The 13,387-nt window shown below is 43.6% G+C and overlaps 1 non-coding gene and 1 pseudogene across 1 annotated transcript; both read left to right on the forward strand.

The window, feature by feature from the left end:
* The first annotated feature begins 246 nt into the window (after positions 1-246).
* Positions 247-344, forward strand: LOC120984451 (annotated as a pseudogene).
* A 10,261-nt stretch (positions 345-10,605) lies between these two features.
* LOC120984449 lies at positions 10,606-10,801 on the forward strand. The gene has a single exon (XR_005775264.1). It is a non-coding gene; the product is annotated as a U2 spliceosomal RNA (small nuclear RNA).
* The last annotated feature ends 2,586 nt before the right edge of the window (positions 10,802-13,387 follow it).

A 13,387-nucleotide genomic window follows, 5' to 3' on the forward strand; every position in this document is an offset into this window, starting at 1 on the left:
CTGTGTCTGCAGCGATCGTGAAGGCAGGGACACCTGGGCACTGTCCCTGCCTTGTCTTAGGGTTGCCCTGCTGTCACTGACAGCGGGCAACCCGATCAGCAGCTGCACGATTAGCGTGCAGCTGCTATTTCTGACAGGATGTTTTAAAACGTGCTGTCAGAAATAGACGTCCACCCATAGGACGTTTATATCCTATGGGCGGACGTGAGGCGGTTAATATCTGATACATCCCCTATCTGGGGACCATATATTAAATGGATTTTTTGAACAGGGAGATGGAAAAAGAGCTTGCTCTGTCTACTCCACGCATTGACCTGGTATTGCAGTACCTCCAGGACCGGTGCACCCCTTCTAATCCAGAATGAAATTGATTGATTGCAAACATCCTTCCAGCCAGCAAGCAAGTGGAAAGTTGTGTGTGTCCTGCCTCCCTCAGGAGTCTGCACTTCAGCTTCTCCTCTGTCTGCCCAGTCAGTGCAGTGCTGCTTTCTGCATATAATACCTGCATCTAGTCTGTCAATCTCCTAATTGCATCAGCTGTTGGTTAGTTCCAGCACCAAGCAACCCAGCCAGCCAGTGTACTCACACCCTAGATCCAATTAAGACTGATTGGTTAATTGGCTTATCACCTGAATGAAGTGTTTGGACCTCCACGTTTGATTTGGGCCTGTTGTGCACACCTGGGAGGGCTGCTGAGTTGTCCCTGGCAGGCAATTGACCCTTTTTGTATCAAGTTGGCTGGATGTAACCATTTAGCTTTTCCAGTGCTTCAATAAATGAGTAAAGTTTGCCTGTGTCTCCCTCTTGTGGATCTTTTGAACTGGATTACTTGGAGGCTAAAAAGTAGTCCAGTACTTCCTATGCAGCTGGACCTACCTTGTCTGGACAATGGACGGAACACTGCACGTGTCACAAGAGCCTTGTCAGGTCAAGAGGTCAAAGAGGTCAAGTCACTGGATGACATCACAAGGGCCCTGATGGAACACTCAACAATGGGGCCGTGACATCACAATCAACAATGCATACCCCCTTTATTTATTTTTTCTTTCACTACTCTTCATATCATGTTTTCTGCTTGGCGTGCTTTGGCACCAGGAATTGCGTGCGAAGAAAAGGCGTGTCCAAAAGTTGCGGGTGGGCGGAGCTATGCAGATAGCGAACACGAAGAGGAGCATGCTGGTGATTTCTGAGCGTAGGACGCACGCACGTTTTCCCTGGTTTGTGAGAGAAAGAAGCCTCCCGGACTGTGTGTGGGTCTGGGGCCTGTAGTCTATTGCCTTCAGAAGTGCTCTGCATTGGGGACCATCGGCCTGTACTGCGAACCCTTTCAGGTTATCGCTTCTCGGCCTTTTGGCTACGATCAAGGAATGTCCGGACGTAGCCAAGGCTGAGGGTCGGGGAGGCGATCAACATGGGAGTGACGATTCGCTCTGCAGGGGCAGGAGAATATCGGGTCAAAAATGGATTTCGGATCAATATCGAGGAGGCAAAGAGAGGAATATTCACGCTGGAATTTCTGGTCAAGGAAGTGCTGTTTAAACGTCTTCACGTGAGTAAAAACTATATTCTGTGCTTGCAAGACCCAAGGAAAGGATGTTTTACCCTGGTCTTTAATAACTCTCCAGCTTGCCATAATTTATTTGTGTTCCTGAGGGGATACGAGAAGGATCCCGAGTTTGATGGGGTTACTTTTACCTTACTATTTAATGATGACGTCTTTATGCATAACCCTTATGTGCCCTTGGACAATATTACCGCTTTTTTTAGCAGATATTGCGAACAAATACGGTTTTCCCACAAGGTTCGGAATTTGGAAGGAATTTGGACAGGGAAATATAAGTATTTTGTTAAATTTAAGGGTGACGTGACAAGCCCAGGTGGTTTGTGTTATCCGCCATTAACATTTGCCATCGGAAGGGATAAAGGTTTCCTGTTTTTCCCTGGCAATCCACTTTTTTGCCGAAGGTGTAGAAGCTTTGGGCATGTGATAGAAGAATGTACGGAAGCTTCGGTTAAATGCATAAAGTGTAATAAGGACGGGCATGTGGCCAGAGTGTGTCCTAATGACCCGGTATGCAATGTTTGTGGTCAGGAGGGGCACCTCTTCAGAGCGTGTCCTCTGAATATTAGACCTAAGCCTAAAACATGGACTCCGGTTCCTGAAAGGTATCAACTACAGAGTTTGAATGATCCTAAAACCAGTGATGCCAATAAAAGTGTTGGAGGCGAGGAGGGTCTTGTGGAGGAAGGAGGAGAAAACAAAGGAGAAATGGATGTTTCTCTACCAGTGGTGGACTTGGTATTACCGTCAGACGTTATTACTGGGCTGCAAGGAGAAGGAGAGATGGATACTTCTTTGTCCAGGTCTCCAGAGATGCCTTGGAATAGAGAGCAAGTGGGAGGAGAGGAGGAGAATCAGGGAGCTTCTTCAAAAATAATAAGAGAGCCAGAGGAGTCGGGCTTGGACTTGTCTATTAAAAGACCTAGCATGGAATCCCCTTTGAGTGAAGGGGCAAGTCCTAGAGAAATGTATCCAGGCTCTGAGAGAGCTAATGAACATTCGTTTTTGGACGAAGTTATGTCTCAGGGCTTCGGGTGCGATTACCCCCTTCAAGGAGAAGAAGGTTGAGTAAGAGATGGGGAGTGGAAAATTACACCTTTAAAAAGATCCAATCATGGGGGACAAAGCTCGCTATAATGTCTTATCCTTGAATGTTCGGCTTCTCAAGTCCAAAGCGAGAAGGACATCAATTTTTGATTTTCTAAAAAATCTGACTGTGGATATAATATGTGTGCAAGAATGTGGAATAGATGAAGCGGTAGATAAGGGTGAATGGGTGTATGGGGAATCATTATGGTCAGGATCAAGTGAAAATAGAAACTCGGGTATAGGGATTTTGTTAAAAAATAATAGTATGTATGTGGATTCTTATACAGTGGTGGAAGCTGGGAGATGTATGTTGGCGGTGATTAAGTGTAAAGAATGGAAATTTAGAATAATTAATGTCTATGGGTCAACGAAAAAAGAGGATTGGGTGAGTCTGTTGGAAAAGCTGAATGTGTTTTTGGTAGGGAGAATGGAAACAATAATGGTGGGTGACCAATTGTGCGTTAGAAGGAGAGAAAAAAGATGTGTCAGGTTGTATGTTAGGAAAACTAATTAGTGACTTTTCTCTTTTAGATGCAGCTGAATCCATGATGGGGAGACCACCACCGTGTACTTATAAATCAGAGGCAGGGGGTATTGAATCTAGGATAGATTTTGTTTTTTTATCAAAAAATATAAAATGCATTAAATATTGGCAGGAGGATGTATGCTTCTCTGATCATATGAGTTTAAGGTGTTGTGTGGAAGGGAATATGGAAAGTGTCTATGGGAGAGGATTGTGGAAGTTAAATGTTAAATTACTGGATGATAAGAATGTAATGAAATATTTTAAGGTTGAATATATGAAATGGAGGAGAAGGAAGGAGGAATGTGAGGACGTGTTAGAGTGGTGGGACTGGGTGAAAAAGAGAATAAAAGGTTTTTTTAGAAAGTGGGGTTATAAGAAAGCAAGGTTAGTGAGGAATGAATATAAGGATTTGTGTATGAGAATCGAATGGTTGAGAAAACTAGGTAGATTAGGTGTAAATGTAGAAGATTTATTAGTGAATGCAAAGGAAAAAATGAAGCAGGTAATGGAGAAGAAAGGAAAATAAATTATATTTCGTTCTAAAGTACAATTTTTAGAAGAATCATGAAAAATGTACTAGGTTTTTCTTTAAGAAGATATGTGGAAAGAAAGAAGATATGAATGAGATTATTAATGGAGAAGATCAGTGTGTAAGTGGGGATGAGATTGTGAAAGTAGTAGAAGAATTTTACTCAACTTTGTATGCGGAAAAGGTGTGGATAAAAGTTTAATGCAGGATGTTTTAAGGTGTTTAGATAATAAGTTAAGCATGGAAGATAGGGAGGAAATGTATAATGAAATGAGTATGAATGAGATTAGGAAGATTGTTTTTGATGCAAAGAAGAACAAAACGCCTGGGAAAGATGGGATTCCAAGTGAGTTATATGTGAGAGCTTGGGAATGGATAGGAGAGGATTTGTTTGAAGTGTGTAAGTACATGTGGCAAAGAGGAGAGCTAAGTAAGACAATAAAAGAAGGAGTGGTAGTGTTGATTTTTAAGAAAGGTGAGAAGAAAAGAGTGGAGAATTGGAGGCCGATAACTTTGTTGAATGCTGATTGTAAGGTTTTTAGTAAGTTCTTGGCAAATCGTATGCGTGGGGTTGTGGATAAGGTAATAGCAGGGATCTCAAGTCTCCCGGAGGTTCAGGGAGTCTCCCGCTATTAGATAGCGGCTCCCTGACACCCTCATGTGAGACAATATATCCCGGAAAGGTTTACTGATAGCAGAGCAGAGAGATAAGAGAAGTGACAGGACAGAGAGTTTACTTTACAGGTTGAATTAACCCTTTAGGGTCAAATTGGCTTCTCAAGGAGATATATATGTTAAAGGCATCCCTTCTTCTGTCTCATTCAGTAGCTATAGAACTATTGAGAGAGATGTATTTTTTTAAATACATTTACACATTTAACCCTCCATTTTAATTATATTTACCCCAGTGTTAAATTCACCCCCCCTGGATGCTTGTTTTTTTCCTACAGTGGGGTAGATAATTACACACAGGGTTTTAAAGAATAAACTTCCTGACTCAGACCAAGAGCCGACTCAGCAAGTGAATGGAAGCATCCGCGCATGCGCATTGCGCAACCTAAGCTTCGGTTCACTTGCTTCTTGTCAGCTCAGCGAATGAACCGAAGATAGATTCATGAACGGATTCATGTGAAAGATCCGAACTTCCCATCTCTAGTTTACTCGCAGTAAACCTTTCCGGCAACCTGTAGCAGTGTCCCCTTCTCGGCGCATGCGCACAGTGCAAGAAGAAGCCGATGCCAGCAGTCCGCAACGGCGCATCAGGCTGAGCCTGTGCGCACGCGCGGGATCTCAAAGCGGGAGGAGGGGGAGGGATGGAGAGGCGGCACTGAGGAGTAGAAGGCGGTGCTGGGCACGAATGGAGATGCGTGCGGCCGGGCACCATACATCCACAGAGCTCTCCTGCTTGGGCACCTTAATTCAATGATTGACAGGTTAGTAAAACCAGTTTTTCCGCAGAATAAAGCCACAAATAGCTTTTATAAGGCCACCTTAGAAATCAGAATGCTACACTGGACATGAGCATATGTTTAGCACACAGGGCTTATAGGTGGTGACAGAATCCCTTTAATCATATACATAAATATGATAATTTGGGGCAGGGTAATGAGCCCAGTCCTCCACACCATAGAGCAAAGTGTGCAGATACTGCATATGTCTGGAAAATGTAATAAAAAGTTTGTGAAAGAAAAAAAAAGAAAACCTCCCTGAAATGAGTTTTTGCAGGTTGGGATGTTTGTTATAGGTGAGGACCAAGTATGTGCTGTACCTGGAAGAAGTATGATGGAGAATTTAATTTTGCTAAGAGATGTGATTGGGGATTGTATGGACAGAAGACAGAAGTGTATGGTGTTAACGATTGATTTTGAAAAGGCCTTTGATCGGGTATCGCATGAGTATATGTTTAAGGTATTGGAAGTGATGGGGTATCCGGATTGTTTTGTGAAGTGTGTTAAAAGTTTATATGATGGAGTGTCTAGTGAGATTTTGGTGAATGGTCATTTAAGTAAGAAGATAAGTGTACAGTCAGGGGTAAGACAGGGATGTCCCATGTCTTCTGTACTGTTTATAAGTGTTATAGAGGTATTGATGTGTTTGATTAGAAAAGATAAAGTGATGAGGGGTATGTTAGTTCCGGGTAGTGGGGGTAAGTATGTTAATGTTTTGGGATATATGGATGATGTCGTTATTATAAATAATAATGTGCCAGCAATGAGGAGGGCAAGATTAATTTTGCATTTATTTTGCGGTGCATTGGGTTTTAGAGTGAATTGGAATAAGTGTTCTTTTAAATGTTTTGGTGATAGTCAAATGAGATTGGAAGATGTGAATCATGAAGATGGGGCGATAAAAGTGTTGGGTGTTTTCTTGAATGAGGATCTGAAGGGAAATGAAAGTTGGGATGAATGCGGGAAAAGGATTGAAAGGAAGTTTAATTTTTGGAGATTGAGAGATTTAAGTTTGACTGGGAAAGTGTTAATTGTTAAGTCGGTTGTTTTACCTTTAGTATGGTTTGTGTTTGGAGTGTTTCCAGGGAATGGTATGAAAGTAAAGAAAGTAGAGAAAATGATTTTAACCTTTTTATGGGGTAGTAGGATGGAGAAATTGAAGAGAGAACATGTGTACAAAGTGAAAGAGAATTGAGGACTTAGTTTACCAAATTTGGGGTTGTTTCTGGGGATAGCATACATTAAGATGTTTGTAGTAATGAATGGGAGGAAGAATAAATGTGCATATATGATGAGTTATACGGCAGGGTGGATGTTGATTGGATTGAAGTAGAAGAAAAGAGATGCTAGAGTACCGGTTGCTTTTAAGTGTCCTAAATGGTATATGGTGATAGAGAGTTTCATAAGAAAGCATGATTTGTTGGCTTTTAAAATGGAGGATTTTAAAAACAAGAAGAAGGTAATGAATGAAATATGTAAGAATGAAGTTGTCTGTGATATAATGAATTTAAGGTCAAATGTAGCTGAAAGTGTGTGGAAGAATTTGCAAATAAAGGGCGTGTCTAATAGACAGAAAGATGTAGTATGGATGAGTTTGCAGAATATTTTGCCTGTGAGAGAGGTTTAGAAAAAGAGATTTAGTCAAGTCTGATGTTTGTCTGAGAGAAGGATGTGGTGAAATAGAAAGTGTTTCAATGTGTTTTAATCCACCAGATATTCAGCAGCAACTTTTCGACAACAGTCTTTATCAAGCTACATACATTAAAACACATTGAATCTGCTTCTGGAGTGCCGTGACCTTCTTCATTTTTTGCTGGTACATTGGGGGTCTCAGAGGCCGAGACCTGACGCCACGAGCACCGCCGCAAAGTTGCTTGAGTGTATTCAAGTAAGTGGTGCTGTCCTACCTTACATTTTTGTGTGAAATAGAAAGTGTGTTGCATTTGTTTTGGAATTGTAAGTATGCTCAGCAGGTATGGAAGGGAATGGGAGCTATGGTTAAAGGTTTGACAGGGGTTAAGTGTATGAATTGGGAAGTTGCAATGTTTGGGCTTGGAGCAAGTGGGAAATTGAATTCAAGGTTGCTATGGTTTATAGTGGTATGTGTGTTGGAAAGTTTATGGGATGTTAGGAATTTATGTGTGTTTAAAAGAGAGTCGGTGGCTGAAAAGGATTGTGTAAGATTAATTTTATCAAGGTTGTATATCATATATTGTTGTGATAGAAAGCACGGTGGTGGTTTAGATAGTGAAGGTGTATGGAAACACAAAAAGTGGAGATCATGGTATTGTATATAGGGACAGGGTATCCTTTTTTGAAAATAAAATAAAGGAAAAAAAAAAAAGAATTCAATATACGCCATAAAGATGAACGGTGAAGTAATATGAGCTCAGACGTTTTTAACCACCTCAGCCCCCTTAGCTTAAACACCCTTAATGACCAGGCCACTTTTTACACTTCTGCACTACACTACTTTCAGCATTTATTGCTCGGTCATGCAACTTACCACCCAAAAGAATTTTGCCTCCTTTTCTTCTCACTAATAGAGCTTTCATTTCGTGGTATTTCATTGCTGCTGACATTTTTACTTTTTTTGTTATTTTTCACTTTCAGTTGTAAAATTTTGCAAAAAAAAACGACATCCATATATAAATTTTTCTCTAAATTTATTGTTTTACGTGTCTTTGATAAAAAAAATGGTTTGGGTAAAAGTTATAGCGTTTACAAACTATGGTACAAAAATGTGAATTTCTGCTTTTTGAAGCAGCTCTGACTTTCTGAGGTTCTACAATGCCCAGACAGTACAAACACCCCACAAATGACCCCATTTCGGAAAGTAGACACCGTAAGGTATTCGCTGATGGGCATAGTGAGTTCATAGAACTTTTTCTATTTTTTGTCACAAGTTAGCGGAAAATGATGATTTTTATTTTTTATTCTTTTTTCTTACAAAGTCTCATATTCCACTAACTTATGACAAAAAATAAAAACTTCCATGAACTCACTATGCCCATCACGAAATACCGTGGGGTAGTTATACTGCCCTGGCATTTTAGGGGCCCAAATGCGTGAGAAGTAGTTTGAAATCAAAATCTGTAAAAAATGTCCGGTGAAATCCGAAAGGTGCTCTTTGGAATGTGGGCCCCTTTGCCCACCTAGGCTGCAAAAAAGTGTCACACATCTGGTATTGCCATACTCAGGAGAAGTTAGGCAATGTGTTTTGGGGTGTCATTTTACATATACCCATGCTGGGTGAGAGAAATATCTTGGCAAAAGACAACTTTTCCCATTTTTTTATACAAAGTTGGCATTTGACCAAGATATTTATCTCACCCAGCATGGGTATATGTAAAATGACACCCCAAAACACATTGCCCAACTTCTCCTGAGTACGGCAATACCACATGTGTGACACTTTTTTGCAGCCTAGGTGGGCAAAGGGGCCCAGATTCCAAAGAGCACCTTTAGGATTTCACAGGTCATTTTTTACACATTTTAATTTCAAACTACTTACCACACATTAGGGCCCCTAAATTGCCAGGGCAGTATAACTACCCCACAAGTGACCCCATTTTGGAAAGAAGACACCCCAAGGTATTCCGTGAGTGGCATGGCGAGTTCCTAGAATTTTTTATTTTTTGTCACAAGTTAGTGGAATATGAGACTTTGTAAGAAAAAAATAAATCATTTTCCGCTAACTTGTGACAAAAAATAAAAAATTCTAGGAACTCGCCATGCCACTCACGGAATACCTTGGGGTGTCTTCTTTCCAAAATGGGGTCACTTGTTGGGTAGTTATACTGCCCTGGCAATTTAGGGGCCCTAATGTGTGGTAAGTAGTTTGAAATTAAAATGTGTAAAAAATGACCTGTGAAATCCTAAAGGTGCTCTTTGGAATGTGGGCCCCTTTGCCCACCTAGGCTGCAAAAAAGTGTCACACATCTGGTATCGCTGTACTCAGGAGAAGTTGGGCAGTGTTTTGGGGTGTCATTTTACATATACCCATGCTGGGTGAGATAAATATCTTGGCAAAAGACAACTTTTCCCAATTTTTTATACAAAGTTGGCATTTGACCAAGATATTTCTCTCACCCAGCATGGGTATATGTAAAATGACACCCCAAAACACATTCCCCAACTTCTCCTGAGTACGGCGATACCAGATGTGTGACACTTTTTTGCAGCCTAGATGCGCAAAGGGGCCCACATTCCTTTTATGGGGGCATTTTTAGACATTTGGATCCCAGACTTCTTCTTACGCTTTAGGGCCCCTAAAATGCCAGGGCAGTATAAATACCCCACATGTGACCCCATTTTGGAAAGAAGACACCCCAAGGTAATCAATGGCGAGTTCATCGAAAAAAAAAAATTTGGGCACAAGTTAGCGGAAATTGATTTTGTTTTGTATTTTCTCACAAAGTCTCCCTTTCCGCTAACTTGGGACAAAAATTTCAATCTTTCATGGACTCAATATGCCCCTCACGGAATACCTTGGGGTGCCTCCTTTCCGAAATGGGGTCTCATGTGGGGTATTTATACTGCCCTGTCATTTTAGGGGCCCTAAAGCGTGAGAAGAAGTCTGGAATATAAATGTCAAAAAATTTTACGCATTTGGATTCGGTGAGGGGTATGGTGAGTTCATGTGAGATTTTATTTTTTGACACAAGTTAGTGGAATATGAGACTTTGTAAGAAAAAAAATATATAAATTTCCGCTAACTTGGGCCAAAAAAATGTCTGAATGGAGCCTTACAGGGGGGTGATCACCCCCCTGTAAGGCTCCATTCAGATGTCCGTATGTGTTTTGCAGATCCGATCCATGTATCCGTAAAAAACATACGGACGTCTGAATGGAGCCTGACAGGGGGGTGATCAGGGAGTCTATATGGGGTGATCACCCCCCTGTCATTGATCACCCCCCTGTAAGGCTCCATTTAGACGTCCGTGTGTGTTTTGCGGATCCGATCCATGTATCCGTAAAAAACATACGGACGTCTATATGGAGCCTTACAAGGGGGTGATCAATGAAAGGGGGGTGATCAGGGAGTCTATATGGGGTGATCAGGGGTTAATAAGTGACAGGGGTGGGGTGTAGTGTAGTGTGGTGCTACTTATTACTGAGCTGCCTGTGTCCTCTGGTGGTTGATCAAAGCAAAAGGGACCACCAGAGGACCAGGTAGCAGGTATTTTAGACGCTGTTATCAAAACAGCGTCTAATATACCTGTTAGAGGTTAAAAAAATCGCATCTTCAGCCTGCCAGCGAACGATCGCCGCTTGCAGGCTGGAGATCCACTCGCTTACCTTCCGATCCTGTAAACGCGCGCCTGTGTGCGCGCGTTCACAGGAAATCTCGCGCCTCGCGAGATGACGCATATATGCGTGACTGTGCGCAGAGCTGCCGCCTCCGGAACGCGATCCTGCGTTAGGCGGTTAATATATAGCATGCTGAGAAATATGTTTCTTACCATTCTGAAAGGTAAAAAAAAAATAAAAAATCTGTTCTTATCAGTTTAATATCTGATACGTCCCCTATCTGGGGACCATATATTAAATGGATTTTTCGAACAGGGAGATGGAAAAAGAGCTTGCTCTGTCCACTCCTTGCATTAACCTGGTATTGCAGTACCTCCAGGACCGGTGCACCCCTTCTAATCCAGTATGAAAAACAGAATGAAATTGATGGATTGCAAGTATCCTTCCAGCAAGCAAGTGGAAAGTTGTGTGTGTCCTGCCTCCCTCAGGAGTCTGCACTTCAGTCAGTGCAGTGCTGCTTTCTGCATATAATACCTGCATCTAGTCTGTCAATCTCCTAATTGCATCAGCTGTTGGTTAGTTCCAGCACCAAGCAACCCAGCCAGCCAGTGTCCTCACACCCTAGATCCAATTAAGACTGATTGGTTAATTGGCTTATCACCTGAAGGAAGTGTTTGGACCTCCACGTTTGATTTGGGCCTGTTGTGCACACCTGGGAGGGCTGCTGAGTTGGCTGGATGTAACCATTTAGCTTTTCCAGTGCTTTAATAAATGAGTAAAGTTTGCCTGTGTCTCCCTCTTGTGGATCTTTTGAACTGGATTACTTGGAGGCTAAAAAGTAGTCCAGCATTTCCTATGCAGCTGGACCTACCTTGTCTGGACAATGGATGGAACACTGCACGTGTCACAAGAGCTTTGTCAGGTCAAGTAAGGTCAGGTCACTGGATGACATCACAAGGGCCCTGATGGAACACTCAACAATGGGGCTGTGACATCACAATCAACAATGCTGTATACCTTTTTTTTTTCCTCACAACTTTTCCATTCACTCCCTTTTATTTTTAATGCTTGGCGTGCTTTGGTACCAGGAATTTTGGTGCGAAGAAAAGGCGTGTCCAACAATGGTGGGCGGAGCTATGCAGATGGCGAACACGAAAAGGAGCATGCTGGTGATTTCTGAGCGTAGGGCGCACGTTTTTTCCTGTTTTGTGAGAGAGCAAGAAGCCTCCCGAACTGTGGCTATGGCTGGGGCCTGTAGGCTGTTGCCTTGAGAAGTGCTCTGCATTGGCGATAAGCGGCCCGTTGTCGAGGCCGAGCGGGTTATTGCTTCTCGGCCTTTTGGCTAAGATCAAGTGTAGGGATACACTTTGGCTAAGATCAAGTGTAGTATCTGTTCTTCAGTCCTGTAGAGCTACGCTCCAGGCTGTACTCCTTCCATGGCTTGCCATGGTCGTTGAGCGGAACGGAGAACCACACAGCAACCCTGGGTGGCGGAACATGGGGGGAGCACCGAGACCCCATGTGAAGCTACCTTTGAGCTCTGCTGGATCGATGCCATCCAGGTCGAGTTGTGTTGAAAGCCCAAAGTGCGAGTGCCCCGGGGGGTGGTGCCCCTGGGGTGCCTAAACTCACGGGTGTCCGGCCCACTGAGTGACGGCACATTTGCACAAGCACTTCTTTCTCACAATTTTAGCACACACCTCTATTTGCTCGGCTTCGGCCCTGAAGATACGAGGAATTTTTATAATTCCGGCCGAATGTCCGGGCCTTAAGGGCAAAACATTTTACTTATTTATTTTTCATGTCACTGTGTGCACTTTTCACGTTGTTTGTTCACTAGGATTTTCAAGGGTTGCGGCGCCCTAACGGGTACCCCCTCCTTGAGGTCTAGGGGGGGTGTGTGTGGCCACTTTGGTTCCTCACCCCCCTGCCAAACCCCTTGGGCTCTCCCTCCGGGGAGAGTCCAGACCTTGTTGAAGCTCCTGGCTGACGCCCTGGGTGGCAGCCTAGGCGAAAGCCGGGAGCATAGATGGGCGTACCCTTGGCTTCGGCTGAGGGTTGCCACTGGTCTCGGTCCCTTGCAGGAGCTTAACGGCCCCGGAGGGATTGGGAATGGTTTGTGGGGGGCTCTTCTCTTCGGAGAGGGCCTGCGATAGACCGCGACCTAGTGCACTATTTTTGTGTGGCACGCTGCACGATTTTGATGCACGAGGTGAGAGCACGACTTTGGGCTTTCGATAAAATAAAAGAAAAAAAAAAAGAAAAAGATACACGGGGTCTTGGCTGGAAGGTGCCTGGGGTACCCGATTCCTCGGCCTTGGGGGACGACACAGGTTTATAGCCTGTGTTGCGCCCCCTTGCTGCTATAGGGGATAGGCTTAGTCCCTGGGCAACGGGAAGCGATCGCGCTTGTCAGTGATCTTGATCGCTGGGAGCATTTTTCATTTGTTATTTTGGAGCGTGAACATCTGGGCGTGGAAGCATTTGAGGTCCCCTTCCCCGGGCTGGATCGGAGGCTCATCTTGTTGGGTGGGTATCCTTTTTGGTTTTCGGGGTCGGGATTAGGCCTTGGTGCGTGGAGATGCCGTTCTCCTTCGGTTTTGCGGAGGGGGAAACCCATATACAGCAATCCATCCGGATTGAGGTTGCGGAAAAATTCCGGTCTTGAAAGACGCTGCGATACATAGTGGCCGAAATCCTGAGCGGTGCTTTCCAGGTCCGAAGGGAGGACATCCTGTGTCTGCGAGACCAGGAATACAAGGGCCTGTACACCATCACCTTCTGCACAAAAGCATGTTGTGACAACATCTATGAAGCATTGCAGGTTGCGGACCAGGCCGATGACCGTCTTGACGGTCTCCACTTTGTGCTCCTCTACGGTGAGGAGTCGGTTCATCTGGTTGTATGTATGTATAGCCCATTTGTACCAGAGGAAGACGTCACCTTATTCCTCAGGCGATACTGCAGAGAAGTACGCTTCT

The sequence above is a fragment of the Bufo bufo genome, unplaced genomic scaffold (genome assembly GCF_905171765.1).
Source record: "Bufo bufo unplaced genomic scaffold, aBufBuf1.1, whole genome shotgun sequence".
Classification (NCBI taxonomy): Eukaryota; Metazoa; Chordata; class Amphibia; order Anura; family Bufonidae; genus Bufo; species Bufo bufo.